Source organism: Hibiscus syriacus, unplaced genomic scaffold, assembly GCF_006381635.1.
Source record: "Hibiscus syriacus cultivar Baekdansim isolate YM2019G1 unplaced genomic scaffold, ASM638163v2 tig00113099_pilon, whole genome shotgun sequence".
NCBI lineage: Eukaryota > Viridiplantae > Streptophyta > Magnoliopsida > Malvales > Malvaceae > Hibiscus > Hibiscus syriacus.
Genome location: NW_024063442.1, coordinates 441,751 through 463,917, shown reverse-complemented (window position 1 = coordinate 463,917; position 22,167 = coordinate 441,751).

Here is a 22,167-nt window from a genome sequence, read left to right as displayed (position 1 = left end):
AAAGATATATCAACAGAAAGAGCACGGAGGAACATCGTCGGAGAAGAGAACGTCGGGAATCCGAGAAGACACATCGGAAAAGGTAAAAGTCGAAACCTTTTTATCTAGATCTAGGCCAACTCGACTCGTTTTAGGATAATCAGACCTTGGATTCATGATTACGAGGTCAGGGAGTGTATTTTTGGGGAGTTTGGGTTTTTCCGACCACTAGAGGCGGCGGTTGGTGGCCACCGAGCGATGGCCGGCCATCGGGGCCGGTTTGGGTTGAGAGAATTTGAGGGAGAGAACATTTGGCTTTTAGATGTAGGAGAAGAAATGAGAGAAATGTTAATTTGTTTTTGTTTTGGGGGTATTTATAAGGGGGCATGTGTGTAATTACAAGATTTTTAAATTATTTTTGCAGTCCGTGTAAGTTTGAAGTGTTATTCATTTTGGTCACCTGTTGTAATTTTGTCCCTGAATTTCAAATTGTTTGATTTAATCCCGGTTTAAAGTTCTTATATTTTACAAATTAACTCCTCCTAACTTTATATTATTTCTTGCAGCTTTTAAATAATATCAATTTGGTACCTTAATTTTAAATTTTTCGCGGTATAACCCTTTTAATTTGAATGTTATTTTATTTAACTTTTGTTTAAGTTAATTTGATTTTTATTCATTTTATTCTAACCCACATGTTACTTTTTTTAGTTAACTTCAGTTTTGACACCTTTTTTAGATGCAATTTTTATCGATCAGATGTAAGTAATTTGAATCGAATCTTCAAATTTTAATTTTAATTTTAATTTTCGCAATTAAGATAACCAACAAATTAAAATGGTACCGAAAAGGCAGTTCAAGGGTGCTAATCCTTCCTTGATTGTAACCGACTCCCGAATCTGACATATTTCTAGTAAAATGCATATCAGGTAAGATGATGTCCGATCAACCTAAATATTTTTTAAAATGATCGGTGATGGTTCTAACTTCTTTTATTTAAGTCGAATCCCAATTTTAAGCCCACCCAAAAGACGGTTGCAACAAATATTGATTTGAAAACAATAAAATGTGATGTGTAAATTAATCAGTGGTAAACTATATATCCAGTCATGAAATTATTCATGCAGTTCAATTTTAGTTATCTAACTGATTTGATAACTCAATTTATTAAAATTAATAAAACTACTGACTTGATTTTTTTTATTTTTTAATGATAATATCGAATTATCTCATGGTGATATGTATCAGCTTCATCATCGATTTTTTAACAATGGGTGATCAAAATGTAACTAAAATGTAATAAGTATGATTTTAAAAAAATAATTAGATTATTAAAATAGAATTACGCAGATAGTTGAGTAAGTAGTTTAGTCATAAATTAATTAATTAAATAGATTTGATGGTTGAAAGAGATTTAGTATGATGGCGATGTCAATCAAATGGCCATTTAGAGATAGGATTAGCTGATTAGGTATTTTGAATGCAATTCGATTAGTCTATTTTTGTGACGTTGAATAAATTAGCCTCTCATATTTTCAATATTAATTACTCGGTCCGGGATGGTTTGGAGATTGATGTATACATTTCCTTTTATTTATTTTATTATATAATTATTAATTTATGTGTTAATGGAATTCGAATTTTGTTTTGTCTTGTAATTAATTTCACCCTAAATGAAAAGAATATCATTGATCATCTAACTATTTAGTCCCTTTAATTTTAACATCATCTTTTAATTTTATTATTCAGACCACCTAATTATTTAATTATTTTCAATTAAGCCAATAGCCGTTAATGGTTAACAAAAATACTGACGTGGTTGTTAAAAATTTGGCAATTTATACATTTAATCCTTAATATTTATGCATTCTCTCAATTTGGTCATAATTTAAATTTAATTTAATAAATTAACCATTTAATTAGAATCTAATATGTGTCAATACATGATTATGACAAGTGTCAATACATGATTGGAAGATTTTATTTATTAATTTAAATTTAATTAATTAAAAAATTTTCTATCCAATCAGGAGGTGACATGTGTCATCGTCCAATTGGATAAAAAATAAAAGAATAAGAAATTACACTTGAGTGGAATTGAACCAACATACAAAAGGGTATTAAAGAGAGCCTCAATCACTACACCAAAGGTTCCCAATTGATTTAAACTTACTACAAAGTGTATTTAGACTTGTTAATAATAAAAGAAAATACAAGTAAAATGAAATTAAAATTAGAAAACTTAGACCAATTATAAAATAAAAGAGAAAATAAATAATTAAAAACTATAATATATATATATATATTAAATTGTAATTAATGGGAGATTTACAATCAAAATAAATTTAATATTTTTATATTTTATAACTAAATTTAATATATTTATATTTTAAAATTAAATTTAATATTTCTAGTTATATTAAATTTAATATTTAATATTATAGTATAAAAATGAAATTATAAAAATAAATATAAAATTATTAAATCTAATCTTTATAATAATATTTTATATTTGAAAATTTACATGTATCATCACATATACTAAATATAAAATCTTAAATTTAAAAATAATAAAAATAGTATAAAATATTTATTTTAAAATATTAAATATGAATTTATAGAAAAAAATTCTTTTTGATCCTACTTTCTTTTGCCATTAAAAAGCTTTTAAACTCTAAATACAATTTATTGTAAGTTTAGAATCAAGTGGGACCTTTGGTGCAGCGGTTGGGGCACTCTGTCTTTTCTCTATGGATGCTGATTTGATTTCCTTTAAGTGTAATTTTATATCCTTTTATTTTCTATCTAATTGGGTTGTGACACATGTCTCCTCTTGATTGGATATAAAAATATTTAATAAAAAATAAAATTAATAAATAAAATTCTCTAATCATGTATTGACACGTGTCACTAACAGGTGTCATGATTATGTGCTGACACATGTTAGATTCTAATTGAATGATTAATTTATTAAATTAAATTTAAATTAGGATCAAATTGATAGAATATATAAATATTAAGGACTAAATATATAATTATATTAATTTTTAATATCAACGTCAGTATTTCTGTCAATGGTTAATGGTTTAATTGACAACAATTAAATAGTTAGGTGATCTGATTGATAAAAATTAAAAGATAGATGACAAAAGTAAAAAGTTTAAATAGTTATGTGGTCAATGATATAGTTTACCCTATTTTCAATATGTAAGCAAAACGCAAGTGCCTAGTTGGAAGTTGGAAGTTGGAAGTTGGAAGTTGGAAGTACTCCTTTGATTAAAATAAAAATTTGTAAAATTTATTTTAAGAGCAATCTTGGCATTATTTTTAGGGTAAACTATGTATGACAATTTAATTATTGTCTCTTTTCATTTTAACAATCATTTTTTAAATTTTGTCAATTAGATCATCCAGCTTTAAAGGTATTCAATTAAGTTACTAGGAGTTAACATTTAATAGATAAGGTGGCATGGCAGTTAAATATTTTTAGTATAATTATGTATTTAATCCCTATTACTTTATATTTTATTTATTTTCTTTTCTTTTTAATAAATTAAAATAAATTTAACCATCTAATCTGGTATCAAGACATATATCACTATTCGATTGAAAGTTAAATTTATTTTAATAAATTTTTTTCACTGATCAGAGAATTACAAAAAAAAAATTAAAAATTCTACAACGAGGGAAAAGGGATTCAAACCTGGGCTAATTGGGTGATAAACCATAAGCTTAACCATTGAATCAAGCCGAATACTAGGTTTAAAGTGAACTACATATATTATATATCTTATATTTTATTGTAAACTTAACACATCTTATCATTAAAAACTTTTATTTTTATCTTAACTTATTAAATATAATTTATTATTATCTTAACTCAAAAATATATTTTATTCTTATTTTAATTTAAAAATATATATTTTATTCTTACCTTAACTTAAAATTTTATATTTTATTCTTATAATATTTAAAATTAAAATAAATATTTTTTATTTCAAATAAAAATATATATTTTTGTATTTAAAATAAAAATAAAATATATTTTTGTAATTAAGATATAAATTAAAATAAGAATAAAATATATATTTTAAAATTAAAATAGATGTATAATATATTTAATAAGTTAATATAAAATTAAAATATATTTTTAGAAGTTAAGATATATTTTTAAATATTTAGACGTTAATATATATATATATATATATTACATGCTTTTAATAGTATATCAAGTGGTAATCTTGGCTCAAAGGTTTGGAGCTTATTGCCTTACCCCAAGTGTCCCTGTAACAATTTCCTTTCCCCCATTTGTATTTGGTTTATTTTCCCTCCATCTAAGGGTGACTCGGGGTACCCTTTGATTGGTTGAAAATAAATTTAATCATCTAATTAGAATGTGTCATGTGTCAAAAATATGATTAAATTGAAAGAATATGTAAGTAATAAAAACTAAATGTGTAATTATATCAATATATTTAATTGTCACATCATCTTATTTATGACTAGTGTTTAGTTGAATGCTTTAAATATTCGTAATCAAATAAAAGTTGTACCCTCTAAAAGAAATCTCTAACAGAATCGTCAAGTTGTCGACACTATTTTATAATAAAATAAAAATAGTACGAGTTTTAAAAATATGATAGAGTCACCACCAGTCTATTTAGGTGTGATTGGATCACCAAAAATATTTGAGTTTATGAAAACCAAAGTGGGTTTGAGGCATGATTATATGTGAGGAAGGATTATCACTCTTACAACGTCCGTAAAAACAACGCTTACTTTATCAAGAATATATTGTTTTGGTTTATGCATGTAATTAATGTAATTTTATATTAATACGAAATTATTATATTATCAAGGATAATTTCAATTTTTCTAACAGCTAAAAGAATCAAAATTACATCCGGGTATTTCAAAAATTCACAAATTAATCTAGAAAAAAATTTGAGGGTGAAATCTTTTGTGGGAAATCTCGTGCATCCAAATTATGTGTGAGGAAACAATTTGAGGGTGAAATCTTTTGTGGGTAATTTCTTGCATCCCCAGCATTAGGAGAATATTGAAAATTTAATCTCATTCAACAAGGTGCTTCCATTTTTATAATTCATGCTAAAAAATCAGACGTTACATATTTTTAAGATACCTCGGAATTTTCTAACGTCTTGAGAAATTTTAAAAGTATTCCTCAAAGTAAAAAATCTCATGATTATGATTCAATTTTTTAAAAAAATCAAAGATAGAGTCTCTTAGTAAATAACCTTAAAATCCTTTAATGTCTAAAAAGATATCAAAAGTCCAATTAACTCAAGACAATACCTCGTTTAAGATAACGTGATGAAAACATTAAAAAAGATCATTATTAGGCGACTAAAATCAAAATAATGCCGATTAACATTATTAGCCGAACCTTTATAAACACCTCCTTCTACAAAGCTGACAAACATTCACACAAAGGGACACAATATGATCGACTTTACTCAAAGCAATAATCCATATAAATACGATAGTTAACATGAGAACGCCTTAGAGAGCCAATATTAACTCTAATCTTTTCATAATTGTGACGTCGAATAACTTTATAAGAAGGAAGATCATGAGCAAAAATCATAAAATGTAAAACCAGAGAAACCAAATCAGATACCTGCAAGGGGATAGGCAATTGGTACCTTATAGGTGGGCAAATTATTAACGGGAGCCTTGTCAGCATTTACCATGTAACCCCCTCAGACCGATACGGATGACTCGATTTGATCCGAGATATCACATTAGGGCTACCAGAGCGATCCACCGCAAAAATTCTAGAAAATTTAAACTTTTTGTTAAAACGTGTAAAATCATAAAACAATTTATCAGCACAAAAGTAAAATTTAACAATATTCATAAATAAAACAGATTCCAGACTCAGATAAAAAAACAAAATACAACTTACATGACCCCTAAACACATGCACCGTACTCTGCAAGCAACGCCGGTGGAATTCCCTTACCGATATCTATAGTTGCACTGGTTCAATTCTTTTAACCTGAAAAGATGAGTAACAGAGTGAGATTTGGAAAGCTAAGTAATACAGAACTACCAGTTGATGCTGAAGAACATGCAAATAAATGGAAAAATAAAATATTTTCTTGTTGATTCATATGTCTACAGGTTTTAGGGATGAACTGTGGTTCCACTGGTATTTTATTTGAGTAAAAGTCATGAAGATTTCAGTTCATAAGAAACATTCAGAGTACCATGTTTTCAGGAGATTGGAATAGGATGTCTAGTGTGTTCCAACTAAAAACCAATGAAAATATATATATATTTTTTAAAATAGTAACTGTTTAAAACATATTTCAAAACCATAGCAGAACCCTCCAATCGAACACCGTTATACAGTTCCCCATAATTGCATCTACAAGGGCTTACCCTAAGCACACGGCAAAGGGAGCCACCCTAAGGGAATACCTTGGGGCCTATGGGCCTACCCAAGGGTATCCTTAGGTCCATAAGTATTTATCAGCTTGATCTGAGTTGAACCTCCATACTCCAAAATCCTACCCATATAGTATCTAGTAGAAATCAAATTTAACAGTAACAGTAATATCTAGACTGTAATCCAGTAAAATATAATAAGCGTGAGAATAAAATAAATCATATATTTTCCCTCCACCCGTACACCATAAATAGTCCCATAATTAACCCAAGGGGAATGCCTTGGGGCCTGAGAGCCTACCCAAGAAAGTTTCTCGGGGCCTCAGAGCCTACCCAAGGATCACCTTAGGCTTGTAAGGATTTACCAGCTTGATTAGAGTTGAACCTCCATACTTCTTCCTACCCAAATAATGTCCCAATAAAACAGTTCAAGTAGTAACCAATAGATTTCATGATCCATAAATCAATAACGATCATATTTTCCAGTGAAAACAGGAAACCCGATAACACATTTCAGGTAACTATAGTTCATAAAACCAGTAGGTTCCATGATCCATAAATCAGTAACGATCATATTTCCCAGTGAAAACAGGATACCTGATAACACATTTCAAGTAACCATAGTTCATATACTAGGAAATTCGGAAATCAGTGATTTCAGAAAATCACATTTAAAGCATGTAAAATATTTACATGTCACATAAGGAACACACTAGAGGATCTATATATTAGTATTCGGAGATATCTGGTATTTATCAGGTAAGGGATCATGAAACTTTGGTGATTTAATAGGATTTCAGAATCAAGATCCCTATAAAAGGGTGTTTGATAGTTAATTGATTTATATTTCATTCGGGAAGTGGTTTATCAAGATCATACATATACATATATTTTTCGTAGGCAATTAAGTATTAGGAAGACATTCAAAATCTTTTATATCAAAATTATTGAAGATTTAGACATAACATGAGTGTTCCAATTATTCAGGCAAATCATGGGTGTTTTAGACATTTGATTCTTGGAGAATGATTAGTAATTTAATCCAATAAGGGAGTAACGATGATTCATGGTATTTAAGATTCATGTCAATTTATCATGATATCGAGTTAACTTTAACTGAACAACTCCCATCATTGATGCTTGTCAATCGGTCAAATCGTTACATTTCTAGGGTATTCACTTTTCAATGCAGACAACTCTTATCAAATTGATCATCTTCAGAATCATCACTGAATGGATCTTTATTTCATTTCAGCATTACAACGATATCATGTAATGTCGACATGCTTGATTCTTGGTTCAAAACTCTTTTGGACAGAACAACATATAGGTTCATCAGCGTTTCCAGACTTATCTAGGTCATTCCCTTAATACAAGGTCTTTGAGGGTACATAGGTCATTTATCAGTTAAGTCTATTTAGGTTACTTCGGAGTTTCCAGAGTAATTCGGTCATTTCTGAAATTCGAATACATATAGTTTTTCCATTCAGTTCAACTAGGACATATAATTTAGTCATTCCAGGGCTTAGAGATATTTTAGATTATTTTACTCTTCAGAGGTATTTTGGTTATTTTGCGGTTTAAGGGTATTTTAGTCATTTCCTTCAGTCAGGTCTTTCCATTTCATAAAAAATTGTCTGAACAATGCAAACATAAATAATACTTTCAATGTTTTAGCCTTTAGGTATTTGTTGATAAATCAATAATTCTAGGTATTGTACCTTCTCGGATGTAAAATCTGATTATCAATGACTTTCCAAACAGATCAGGAATTTAACATGTGAATAAAAAATTTATCTGATTAAATATGAATTCTCAAGGTACTTTCATTGTGAGGGTCAGTCCGAACCACTTTTACCCCATAGGGGAAATTTCATAATTTTATAATCAGGTGACTCTGGTATTAAACCTTTTAAAGAAAATAATTAGAATTTAATAAATCTGAGGTCATTTGTTCTTTATATTAATCACTGTACTAGAAATCATTTCTTACCAGTCTTCCAATTCCTTTATGTAATTCAATAGAGTCTTAACCAATTTATCACTTAAACCGTAATTGTTTCGAGTCCATCCATAATCAAACATGCATAATAGATCAATCATATACATCCATGCATTTATCCATTATCAATATGTTCCATAAAGCATGCAAAGAGGTAGTAAACTATTACCTCAATTTCCATTACCCACCGATCAAACATTTAAACTCCATTTGATCACCCTCGATCTTTAATTTAATGTCTAATAATTCCTCATATACACAACAACAGAAATTTCATAAAAAACGGAGCTTAATTACAAAAAACACATCGAATCGAGTGGTTATCAATGTAAAGCAGCTTATCAGGTTCAAATTTGGTAAAACAGACCTCAAAACAGACTTAGAAAGTCAAAAAATATTAGAATAGTTGTACCTGGAAAAAGTCAACGGTGGTCACGGTCAACGCCTGGTCAACGGTCAACGGCTCACCCAAGTGGCTCGGCTTGGCTCGGTCAAGACCGGTTCATTCCACTCCCCAGGCTGGCAGATGATGCCCACGCGCAGGGGCGGTGCATGCAGCAATACCGATCGTCGTTTCGGCACGAAATTTTCCAAATTGCTATATCGAAACCTCGGGATTCTCGTGCAAATATTATTTTTCAACGAAACATAACGGATTGTAGAATTTTAAAATGTATGAACTTGTCCAACGGTGACCGGTGAGTGATGATGACGGAGCAACAACGACGCGATGATTTTGGTCGGGTTTTTGAGCGGATGATGATGAAGAGTCCAATAGAGCAAGCGGTGTGCTGAATGGCCGACTGGATAGACGGAAATCGTAGAAAATATGAGCGTTGGGGTGGATTTTCTGAAGATGCTTCGAACGTTGATTCACGTCGATTGATTATAAATCGCGCTTCGATATTCCCTGGGTTTTGCTCAGAATCACGCAAGGATGACGATGTCGGGTGTGGTGAGCCAACCACTGGATCGACTAGAATCGAAGGAAACCCAGTGCGATGGGGGTTATTTTGTTGCACACTTTAGAGCTAAAATTAAGACGAACGACGGTGTTTCATAACGCGATAATGTTTGGCTTTGGTCATCGGTCGACGACGAACATGATGATGGTGACGACGGGCCAAACAGTGCTCGAATGGTAGAGAATCGGAGCGACAAAAAGGGACGACGGGGTTGTGAATTTAGGGTTTTTAAATTGGGGAAAATCAGATTGCTCTAGGGGGAGTTAAAATTTTCAATGGGTAATAAAATAGGTAAATTCGGGTTCAAGTCCCTAAATTTTTTGTAACTTTCTAAAATGGTTTGCCAACTTCAAGATTTTACAATTTAGTCCTAAATTTCTCCCTTAATACAACTTTAATTCTATACTTAAATTTATTAAAAATTTAGCCCTTAAATTGAGGTGTGACATACCAGATTGCTTATAATAACATGAAGGGGAAGAATCGAGCTCAAGAATTTTGTCTTATACCACCATGTTATCCGATATTTGATAGGATAAATTAATTAGAGAATATCAAGCGTTTTTCATTAAAAACTATGTTGTTTCTGAATATCCTGGTCTTCTTCTTTCTTTATCGCCATTTTATGAGTAAGCAAAGACTCAATGAGTTATAAAGTAAGATTTTTAGATCCTTTACTTCAATTATAGTTGTCTTCTTGAATTGTTATCATTTAGGAAGATTATAAATTATCTTCCTAACTAGCTTATAATTTGAGATGGTTTCTTTGAATCATTTGAAACCATTAATAGTAACAAAAAATTTATCGACCAAGGTTTTTATATCTTCATCCGGTCTCATCTTGAAGTTTTTATAATTGTGATTGAAAGTCTAATTTGTATTTCTTTTATCTCTTTAGCATTGGAACACTATGATACTCTTAAGACACTATCTCAAAAGGAATTTGTTGTACAATTCAAGAAAAATATAACACTTGAAGAAAGAATAACAAATGAGTACAAGTGTTTTCAAAAAAATAGAATATGAATACAAATGTCTTCATATATGCTTAGGATCTTGCGTTTATATTCATTCAATCAATTCTTGTTGTTTTTATAGTTATGAAATTAATATAGTAGTTGGAGATGAAATTTCTCTCAAATAATGTTGCACGAACACCAAGTATCAATACTAGCTGCTTTAATTACAAAAATATAACTATTATAGGTGCAGAGTATCGATTCTTTGCTGAGTAATATCCACACTACTATTATAAATAGTACTAATATTGAAAAAAGTATCAGTATCAAAATTACTTACTACAATTTTAAACATTAAGGTTGTATCGGTACTATCATGAGGAGTATCAATACTACTGTTATAAGAAGTACTGATATTGAATGGAGTATCAATATCGATTTTGGTGTCAAATTTTTATTTTTTAAAATAAGTATCGATACAATTGGTGGAGTATTGGTACTACTCAATAATTTTCAAATGATTTAGCATAGATACTACAAAAATAATATCGATATTGTTCATACAGTATCAATACTTCACGAAGAAATATTAGTATTAGGAGACTACAAATTTTGAATTCCATTAGTACATAAATTGATAACTATTTTTTTATTAAGCCAAGATGATTACAAAGTAATATTTGTTTTATATATTCTCATTCATTTGACAATGAAGACTCAATCACCCTGCTCCAACTGTGGATGCTCGAACCCGTGACCTCTAAGAACAACAACGATTTCTTTAACCATTGAGATAAGTTGGTTCATGTCATAAATTTATAATTATAATAAAATAATAAAAGGAAATGTATACATCAATCTCCTAACCATGCCGGACGGACTAATTAATAATGAAAATATGAGAGGCTAATTTATCCAACGTCACAAAAACAGACAAATCAAATTGCATTCAAACTACCTAATCAGCTAATCCTACCTCTAAATGTCTACTTTATTGAATTCGCCGTCAAAATAAATCTCTTTTAACAACAAAATCTATTTAATTGATTCTCAAACATATTCTTTACTATTCACCATATTCTTTTTTATTATTTGTTTAATAATTTTTTCGTTTGATTTTTTAGAATTTAATTTAACATTAAAACGATTGATAAAATATCACACTTATTTTATTATCATACTGATTTTTCCTACTTTAGACCATTGAATTAAATTTAGTCAGGCAATTTATGTTTGGAGATAGTTTTCTCAATACTCTCGACTCTAATTTGTGATTGTTGATGGTCTTTTAATATTTTAATTTCCTGTTATGGTTTGTTTTTAAATGCAGTCAGATCTATTTGTATCTATCTTTGATTGAATTTTTTAAATGAATTTTAACATTTTCCTTATTCTATGTTTACCCTTGTATGATTATTTTTGGCGACTCTTCAAATAACTTGTTTCTTATACTAATAATTATAGAGATATATTTTAATTATATATTTAGTTTATAATTATAATAATAATAATTTTGTATAGTTTTAGATATTTTCATGCTTCTATTGTTGAAACGGTTTTTCAAAAAGGAAAAGGGGGTCTCGTTTCAAATAATTTTTTTTGTTCAGTTAACGATAAAAACGTGATTCGATGAGTCACCACCACTCAGGGTGTGATTGGGCACCCAACAAGTATTTATCATTTTAAAAAAGATTCATTTTAATTAAAATAACAAAACTTGCGATCCGTGTTACCAAAATTTGAGTTCGGGAGTCGGTTATGTGTGGGAAAGGATTAACACCCCCACAATGCCCTAAATCGGTACCTAGTCGATTAATTAGTTGTTTTTGCAATAAAACTTAAGAATTCTAGTCTAATGTACTTTAAGATCCCATATAAGTAACATCCTTTGAATTTTAGGACGAATTACAATAATATTTAATTATTTCCTATCAAGAAGAATATACCTCTCATACCTTAAAACAATCGATTCTTACTCCAATCGAAATAAAGAAATATTAAAATTACATTCTAAATTTCATTATTAATTCAACATAACAACACCAAAATAATTTTAAGAGAGAAAACAATACTATCTAATTATTTCTAATCGGGTATAAATAACTTCTCATGCCTTAAAGCAGACATTTATTACTCCAATTGAAACGAAGATATATCACTATTTTGTCTTAAAATTCAATATTGATCTGAGTGAAAAAGATAATATCTAATGATTTCCAATCGATAATAAATGACCTCTTATGCCTTAAAGCAGTCATTTATTACTCCAATCGAAATGAAGAGATATCACTATTCCGTCTTAGAAATCAATATTGATTTGACAGAAAACGATAATGTCTAATTATTTTCAATCGAGAATAAATGACCTCTCATGCCTTAATGAAGTTATTCATTACTCCAATCGAAATGAAAAGATATTACTATTCTCAATACCGATTCGAGTGTTACTATTTTGAAATCCTATTTGAAAAACACATGCAAAAATAAAACAAATTAAAACCATACATCAAGAAAGTATAATTAATTATTTGTTTTACCAATACTTAATGAGAATAAGAATGTTCAATTATTTAAATACATCGAAACGAGACCTTAGATTTGATCTAACAGCCTTTTCTAGGTGAATTTAATTAAAAGAACATGATCTTTTTCTCAATCCCCAAATTTTAAAATGGATTTAATTTAATTTGTGTCACTAAGTAAGATAGACTTTCATTTTAAGATTATCGAGGGTAACTTTCTTATACGTTAAGACAGTCACTTTACGATAATATTAAAATGAACGAATATTACCCTTAGTTAAATTATTTTGATTCAAGTCAATAAATGCTTATGAGGGTATCGTGCAAATTTAATTAATGGCTAAAATGAAATAACATGCAAGCAACATGCAAAAATTAAAATAAAATAAAATGAAAATAGGGCTAAAATATAAACAAACAAAGCATCATGTCAAAAATTAAAACAAAATAAAATGCAAAAGTGAATAAAATGAGCATTTTTAATATTGATTGCTAAAATTACAAAGAATAAAAAAATAAAACATGGGGACCAAATTGAAATAAAATAAAATTGCATGGCTAAATTAAATTAAATAAAAACAATTTATAGTTCAAAATATAAACATGCAAAAACTACAGGGTTTATTTCCTAATTATTCTTTTTTAGCCTAAAACATGCATTCGAATACGGGGATTAAAAAGTAAATAACCCTAAAAATATATAAGAGATACAAAAGTCGATAAATTACATAATCGATCCCTACAGGTGACTAACATTCAAAAAAAAGCTAAAGTTAGGGGGACTAAACAATAATTATCCCAAAAATATATAACATGCATAAGAAATGGGTAAATTACAAAATCGGTCCCTACAGATGTTCATTTAGTAAAAACACATGCAAGTTAGGAAACATGGGTGCAATTTCCCCTAAGATTTTCTTTAAACAAAATTTTCCCCTTTTATTTTTCTCTTATTTTTTTATTTCTAGAGAGAGAAACTCTTACTTCTCTATAAAATTTGACCCATCGCCAGCCTTTTGGCCGTCGTCGTCGATGGTCGTGGCCACCAAATTCTACTAGGAGACTAACCTCGACCTCCTCGTCTCAGATCTGGGCTTGGTTTTGTGAAAAACAACCCCTAATGGCGTGAAATATAGTCGAAACCTTTTATATCCTACCGCCCCAATCTCTGTCGTCCGTCGTTGGATCAGACTGATCCCGAGGTATGTTATTCTCCTCCCTCGTGCGCTCTTCCTCATTGTTCGAATCTGGTAATAGAGGCTCCGAACGCCGACGAAGCCTCCGATCGAAGGTAACCTCTTCGCCCTTCTTACCTTTTTTTATTATCGCTAAAAAAATTATGTGTTTCGAATGAAATGAAAAGGATTGGAAAAAAAATTGCTCTAAAATGTTCCTTTTTTATATTATTTTTCTGAAATGGGGGGTCTCCCCTTTACATTGTTGTCCTTTTTTTGGTTTGGTCATTACATATATCAAGTAAAAATAATTAGCATTGATTTGATCCTTGCTTGTTGTTGTGGCTCTGCTGGCTGAGATGGGATATGGTGGCACAGTGAAGGTGGCGTGGAGTACTGGTGTAGCATGTAATGCCCCAAACATCGGGACAGTAACTATAGTGTAAGGATTTAAAATTTGGTGGTTTAATTTGAATAAATTGAAAATTACAAGGACCGGTTTAGGAAACTGTGTTTAAGACTTATTATTAATAATGGAAGAATATATGGGTATTATAGTCTTTTAGAAGGAAATGAATTTAATATTCATTTTTAGAGATATTTTTAAGTGATGAATAGGGGATAAAGGATAAGGCTTGAACTTTGTTTCTCTATTATTCTTCTTCTTTTCCCCGTAACTCCATTGCTAAGGTAAGATATATTCAAGTTGGTTTTTCCTTTTATTTTTAGGTTGGTTTTGAAGCCTTGAGTGATATAAAAGCTTAAGGAAAGTTTAAGGATGATTAAAACTAAGAGATTAGTGATTTATTATTGATTTAATAAAATGGGTTTTTAAGTGATTTGTTGAAATTTGGTTAGTAATTAGATTTTAAAAGCATATTTGACTTGTTAAAGATGTAAATAAGAGTTTTGGAGCCTTAGAAGTGATTGTAAACATGTTTGAATATTTGGTGTGATTTTTAGTTTTAAGTGTTCTTTGGAGAATTTGGATGTTATAAGGAGATTTATGAATGTAAGTTAGTTGGGATAAGTGATAATGAGTTTGATGGTATGGTTGGAGATAAGAGTAACCAAATTTAGGTGAAATTTGGGTAAAAATCGAAGTGAAATAAGTAAAATATAGGTAAGGGTATTGGTACTGGAAGAACAGTACCGATACTATAAGGTTAAATTGGGGGAAAGAGTTTGAATACGATTAACAGTATCGACACTGATTAAATTGGTATCAATACTTATGTGAAGGTATTGATACCAAGAGGAAGGTATCGATACTGTAATTGAAAAATGGAATTCCAGAATGCGAAAATGGTATCGATACTAATGTGGGTATCGATACCCATAGAAGAGTAGTATCGATAATGTACGAGGAGTTTCGATACTATTCATTCTGAACTTTTAAGTAGATGGTTTATTTCATCTATGTAAATGCAAATTTGTTAATATTTGATGTATACTACTTGAAATTTACTGGTTGAGGGCTTTAATGGAATGATTTAGGACAAGGGTCCATTATGAATAAAAATAAAAAGTTAGGATAAATTTTAAAGAATTTGAAAATAATAGTACTTTTGAGTATTATTATTTTGTATAAATGTTAGAAAGTATACTAACATTTTATTTTATATTGTATGCGTGATTATGGATGCTTGGGTAGATCGTAATCAAATTCTTGAGACAAACAAACAAAAAGGCAAGGATAAAGTCGCATAATAGTCGGACAACATTAAGGCATAATATTGAGGCATACCAGGTGAGTTTATTTATTATGTACTTATATGATATGAGGATGACTTGCAATGAGTCAACCTCGAATATTTTTATAAAAGCATGTTTTACAGTATTTTGAAATATTTTCATAAAGTTTATGAAAATGATTTTATGAATAATTTTAGAGTATGAACTGCTCTAAAATAGATGGATGGACTTTTATATTGTTTTAACAACTATCGATGTTTCAGAATAAATGTTTAATCTGCGAATTTGATTTAAAGGCCTATTTTATGTGCATTGAGAGTCATAGATGCATTCGACATACTTTGTGTATGATGATTATCAATTGATTTTGTTTAATGCATATGTTGCATTTTCGTATCAGTACTATGTGTACTTTCGACACTCTGTGTGCACCCATGGTATTCATAATGAGTTTGTGAATTACCATTTAATTACCTTAGTATAGTGTTGTTGTCATTACAGAACCTATATTTCGTTTAGCACTTATGTGCAACTCATGTATCATGTATTCTCATTCAACATACATTGGGCAAATAAAATGATACTTTGGAAAAATACTTATTGATAGGTATGTTGGGCATACTAAATATTATTTTGCAGGTTATGTGAAAGAAATTCAGTTTACCAAACCATTTTTATGTATTATTATGATTTATACTATTAAATTCATATTTTGATATTTTATGATATACTTTTGTTTTGATTACACCTCATTTATATTATTATGATTGATGTCTCTCCTTACTAACTTGAGCTGTTATTATTATGTCTATCCTATTAGATTTCAGAATCAACAAATTCACGGAGAGAGACTGAACAAGAAGTTCGAGAAGGGTCAGGTAGCGAGAGCAATGAAGCTAATAGTGAGCATCCGATTCAGTCTGAAAATGCTAGTGCATGGTACATCAAGGTATGCCAGTGCCAGAGTTTGGAGCTTTTATGCAGGCTCTTGATACAATCTTGAATCTATTTCAACCTCCTCCACCTCCCCCTACTCCTCCAGCACCACAGATGTTAATCCCAAAAGAGATGAAAAGTTTGGGAGCTCCTAATTTCTAGGGAAAAGAGGATGAATTTCCTATAGATGTTGATTTATGGTTAAATAACATTAAGGTGATGCTTGAAAATCTTCACTTCTTAGATTTTGAAATATTGGGCGGAGCTGTATCTTTACTTCGAGGATAAGCTTATGTGTGGTGGACAAATACTACGATGTATGCACCACCTGAGTAAGTGATGTGGCAGTTTTTTCAGGATGAGTTTAAGAACAAGTACATCGGTGAGCAGTTTATGCAGGTGATGCTATTGATGTTTCTTAATCTGAAACAAGGTGATCGAGCAATACATGAGTACGAGGCTGAGTATAACAAGCTAAGTTGTTTTTCTAGTGAAGTAGTTCCCAATGACAAGGCTCGACATGATTGGTTCATCGAGGGATTAAGGCCTAAGCTGAAAGAGATGATGTTGGCTTTAAAAATGCCTAGCTTGCAAGAAGTCATAAACCGAGCTAAGGTCATCAGAAGAGCTCAAGATGAGACTTTAGCAGCGGAGCAGGGTATACAGATGGGAAAAAGAGTTGGATCATCTTCGACTTCCTATCATACTAAGAGAGACAAGGGTTTGAGTTCCCGATACAATAATAGAGATGGTTCTGCTGTAGCTTTACAAAAGAAAAAACAATCACAGTCTTTTGCTGCTAGCTTGGGTAGAGCATATGGAGAACGAACTACTCCATGTCAGATGTGTGGCAAATTTCACAGTAGAGTATATAGATTGCTCAGTGGCGTTTTTTTCTAGTGTGGTGAAACTGGTCACTATGCTCGAAATTGTCCTAAGAGATCCGGGGATAAATCAGTACAAACTGAGATATCAGAAGCAACATCTAATAGAGGCAAAGGAAGAAGTAGATCTGGAAGACAATCTGAGTCAATCTAGCTACCAGAGATGTGGGGAGTAGCCATAATCTATAATATTAAGACTAATGAGGATAGGGATGACCCAGAGATTCTAACAGGTGCATTCCATATTTTTGATGAACCTGTATTTGTTTTGGTTGTCCCTGGTTCTGCGTACTCTTATATTAGTACAAAGTTGATTAGATCTATAGGAATTCCTTTAGAACCAATCTTTAGTGAGATAATAGCGGTAAACCATATGGTTTATAGTGCAAGGGTAACTCGGATATGTAGAAAATGTCCAATAAAGATTCAAGGAGTTGTGTTCCCGACAAACTTGATGGAATTTCCTTTCGATGAGTTTGAAATTATTTTGGGCATGGATTGGTTATCTCCACATCATGGATGGGTTGATTGTCGCAAGGAGCGATTATTTTTTAAGGATGTAAAAGGCTCAAAAATCTTAGTAATCAGTGAAAAGAGAAAGCACCATCAATGTGATGTCAGTAATAACTACAAAGAAAATAATGTCGAATGGGTGTATAGTTTTTCTGGCTAACATAATAGACATTAGAATATCGGAAGCGAGATTATATGATATTTGGCGTTTCAAGATGTTTTTCCAGAAGAATTACCTAGTTTTACCTCCAGACCGTGAGGTGGAATTCAAGATTGATGTTTACCTGGGAACTGATCCTGTTTCTATGGCTCCATATAGAATAGCTCCAACTAAGTTAAGAGAATTAAAGGCCCAATTGAAGGAGTTGCTCGATAAGGGATTTATCAGACCCAATGTTTTGCCTTGGGGGCAACTGTACTTTTTGTGAAAATGAAGGATTGTTCTATATGATTATGCATAGATTATCAACAATTAAATAAGGTAACAATAAAGAATAAGTATCCTCTTCTGAGGATTGATGATATGTTTGATCAACTGAAAGGTGTATCAGTGTTCTCTAAGATAGACCTTCGGTCAAGATACCACTAATTAAAGATTAAAAAGAAGGATATTTCAAAGATAGCTTTTCAAACTCGGTATGGACATTATGAATTTGTGGTGACACCATTTAGTTTGACTAATGCTTCTGCATTATTTATGGATTTGATGAACCGAGTATTCCAACCTTACCTGGATCAATTTGTGGTGGTATTTATTGATGATATTTTGGTGTATTCAAAGTCAAGAGAGGAGCATGATGCTCATCTTTGTATTGTTCTCCAGACTCTTCGAGAGAAAAAGTTGTATGCCAAACTATCCAAATGTGAATTATGGTTATCATAGATTGATTTCCTTAGCCATATAGTCTCCGCATAAGGCATAAGAGTATATTCCAAAAAGATTCAAGCTATAGTGGATTGGAAACCCCCAAATAATGTTTCTGAAGTTTAAATTTTCTTGGGAGTTGTTGGTTATTATTGAAGGTTCATGAAGAACTTTTCGATGTTAGCTTCACCGCTAACTAAATTGTTACGAAAAGGTGTACCTTTTATTTGGTCGGAGAAATGCCAAGAAAGTTTTGAAATGCTAAAGAGGATTGTAACAGAGGCACCAGTACTTGTACAACTTGAGTCGGGTAAAGACTATGTAGTTTTTTAGTGATTCATCTCATAATGGATTTGGATGTGTGCTTATGCAAGAAGGGAACGTTGTGGCCTATGCCTCGAGACAATTGAAGAATCACGAGAGAAATTACTTGACACATGACTTAGAATTGGCAGCGGTCGTGTTTGTTTTGAATATTTGGCGCCATTATCTGTACGGTGAGCGGTGCTATATTTATATAGATCATAAAAGTCTAAAGTACTTGTTGACTCAAAAAGAACTGAACTTGAGGCAGAGAAGATAGATCGAGCTTTTAAAAGATTATGATGTGATCATCAATTATCATTAAATGAAGGCTAATGTGGTAGCTGATGCACTTAGCCGAAAGACTTTTGCAGCTTTACGAGTTTTGGATGCACGTATGTCATTAAAGTAAGATGGCACCTTGATTGTTGATCTTAAGTTAAAGCCAATGTTGTTGGATCAGATAAAAGAGCTACAAAGAAAATATGGAAAATGTTTGGCAAGAATTGCACTAGTATAAAAAGGTGAGACCAAAGACTTTGAAATCAGGGGACTAATGGATGTTTATATTATCGTGGAAGATTTTGCATTACAGATAATGAAGAATTGAAGACAGATATTCTCTTCGAGATACATTATAGTCCTTTGACTATGCATCCAGGTGGGAATAAGATGTCTCAGGATATAAGGAGTCGTTATTGGTGGCCTGTCATGAAAAGAGATATATCAGAGTTTGTTGCAAAATGCCTGACATGTCAACAAGTGAAAGCTGAACATCAAGTGTCTTCTAGATTGTTACAACTGATATCCATTCCTGAGTGGAAGTGGGAACGAGTTACTATTAATTTTGTTTTAGGGCTATCTTAGACACCTAGTAAAAATGACTCAATATGGGTGATTACGGACAGATTGACCAAGGCAACTCACTTTATTCGAATTCGAATAGAATACTCAATGGATAAATATACAGAGTTGTATATAAAAGAGATAGTTTGGTTACATGGAGTACCTGTATCAATAGTATCCAACCAAGATCCAACGTTTATTTCAAGATTCTGAAATTCTTTGCACAAGGAATTGGGCACTCGATTGAATTTCAGCACGACTTTTCATCCATAGACAGATGGTCAGTCAAAGCGAACTATTCATGTATTAGAGGATATGCTAAGAGCATGCATGATTGAATTCAAAGGATCATGGGAAAGATATTTACCTTTAGTAGAATTTTCTTATAATAACAGTTATCAATCGAGTATTAAGATGGCTCCGTATAAAGCATTATATGGAAGGAAGTATCGAACACCATTAAATTGGTTTGAGCTAAAAGATCAAGATCTAGTTGGCCCTGATTTAATGAAAGAAATGAAAGATAAAGTGAAAGTTATCCTAGATAATCTTAAGATAGCTTCCGATCGACAAAAATCTTATGCTAATTTAAAGAAAAAAAAGAGATTGAATAACAAGTGGGAGATAAGGTATTTCTGAAAGTATCTCCTTGGAAGAAAGTATTGCGGTTTTGGCGCAAAGGAAAGCTGAGTCTGAGATTTATTGGACCTTATGAGATTTTAAAAAGGGTCATACCAATAGCTTATCAGTTAGCTTTGTCTCCCGAAATAGACAAGATCCATAATGTTTTTCATGTGTCGATGCTTCGAAAGTATTGATCAAATCCATCGCATATTATTACACCAGAGTAAATAGTGATCAGACCAGATTTGACTTACGAAGAAGAACCAGTACGGATCTTGGCTCGAGAAATCAAAGAACTGTACAGCAAGACGATTCCTCTAGTTAAAGTGCTTTAGCAAAATCATAAAGTCGAGGAAGCTACTTAGGAAAGAGAGGAAGACATGAGAAAGCAGTACCCACACCTCTTCACATCAGGTACATCTTAAAATTCGAGGATAAATTTTTCTTAAGTGGAGAATAATAATACCCCAAACATCGGGTTAGTGACTATAGTGTAAGGATTTAAAACTTGGTGGTTTAATTTGAATAAATTAAAAAGTACAAGGACTGATTTAGGAAATTATGTTTAAGACTTATTATTAAGAATGGAAGAATAGAGGGGTATTATAGTCTTTTAGAAGGAAATGAATTTAATATCCATTTCTTTTATAGATATTTTTAAGTGATGAATAGGGGATAAAGGATAAGGCAGGAACTTTGGTTCTCTATTATTCTTCTTCTTTTCCCCGTAACTCCATTGCTAAGGTAAGATATATTCAAGTTTGTTTTTCCTTACATTTTTGGGTTGGTTTTGAAGCCTTGAGTGATATAGAAGCTTAAGGAAAGTTTAAGGATGATTAAAACTAAAAGATTAGTGATTTATTAGTGATTTAATAAAATGGGTTTTTAAGTGATTTGATTAAATTTTGTCAATAATTAGATTTTAAAAGCATATTTGACTTGTCAAAGATGTAAATAAGAGATTTGGAGCCTTAAAAGTGATTGAAAACATGTTCGAGTATTTGGTGTGATTTTTAGTTTTAAGTGTTCTTTGGAGAATTTGGGTGTTATAAGGAGATTTATGAATGTAAGTTAGTAAGGATATGTGATAATGAGTTTGATGGTATGGTTGTAGATAAGAGTAACAGATTTAGGTGAAATTTGGGTAAAAATCGAAGTGAAATAAGTAAAATCTTTGTAAGGGTATCAGTACTGGAAGAATAGTACTGATACTATAAGGTTAAATTAGAGGAAAAAGTTTGAATATGATTACTGTAATTGAAAAATGGAATTCCAGAATGCGAAAATGGTATTGATACTGAAGTGGGTATTGGTACCATATAAGAGAAATATCGATACTGTAGGAGGGGCACGAATACTTTTCAGTCTGAAATTTTAAGTTGATGGTTTATTTCATCTATGTAAATGTGAATTTGTTAATATTTGATGTATACTACTTGAAATTTACTGGTTGAGGGCTTTAATGGAAGGATTTAGGACAATGGT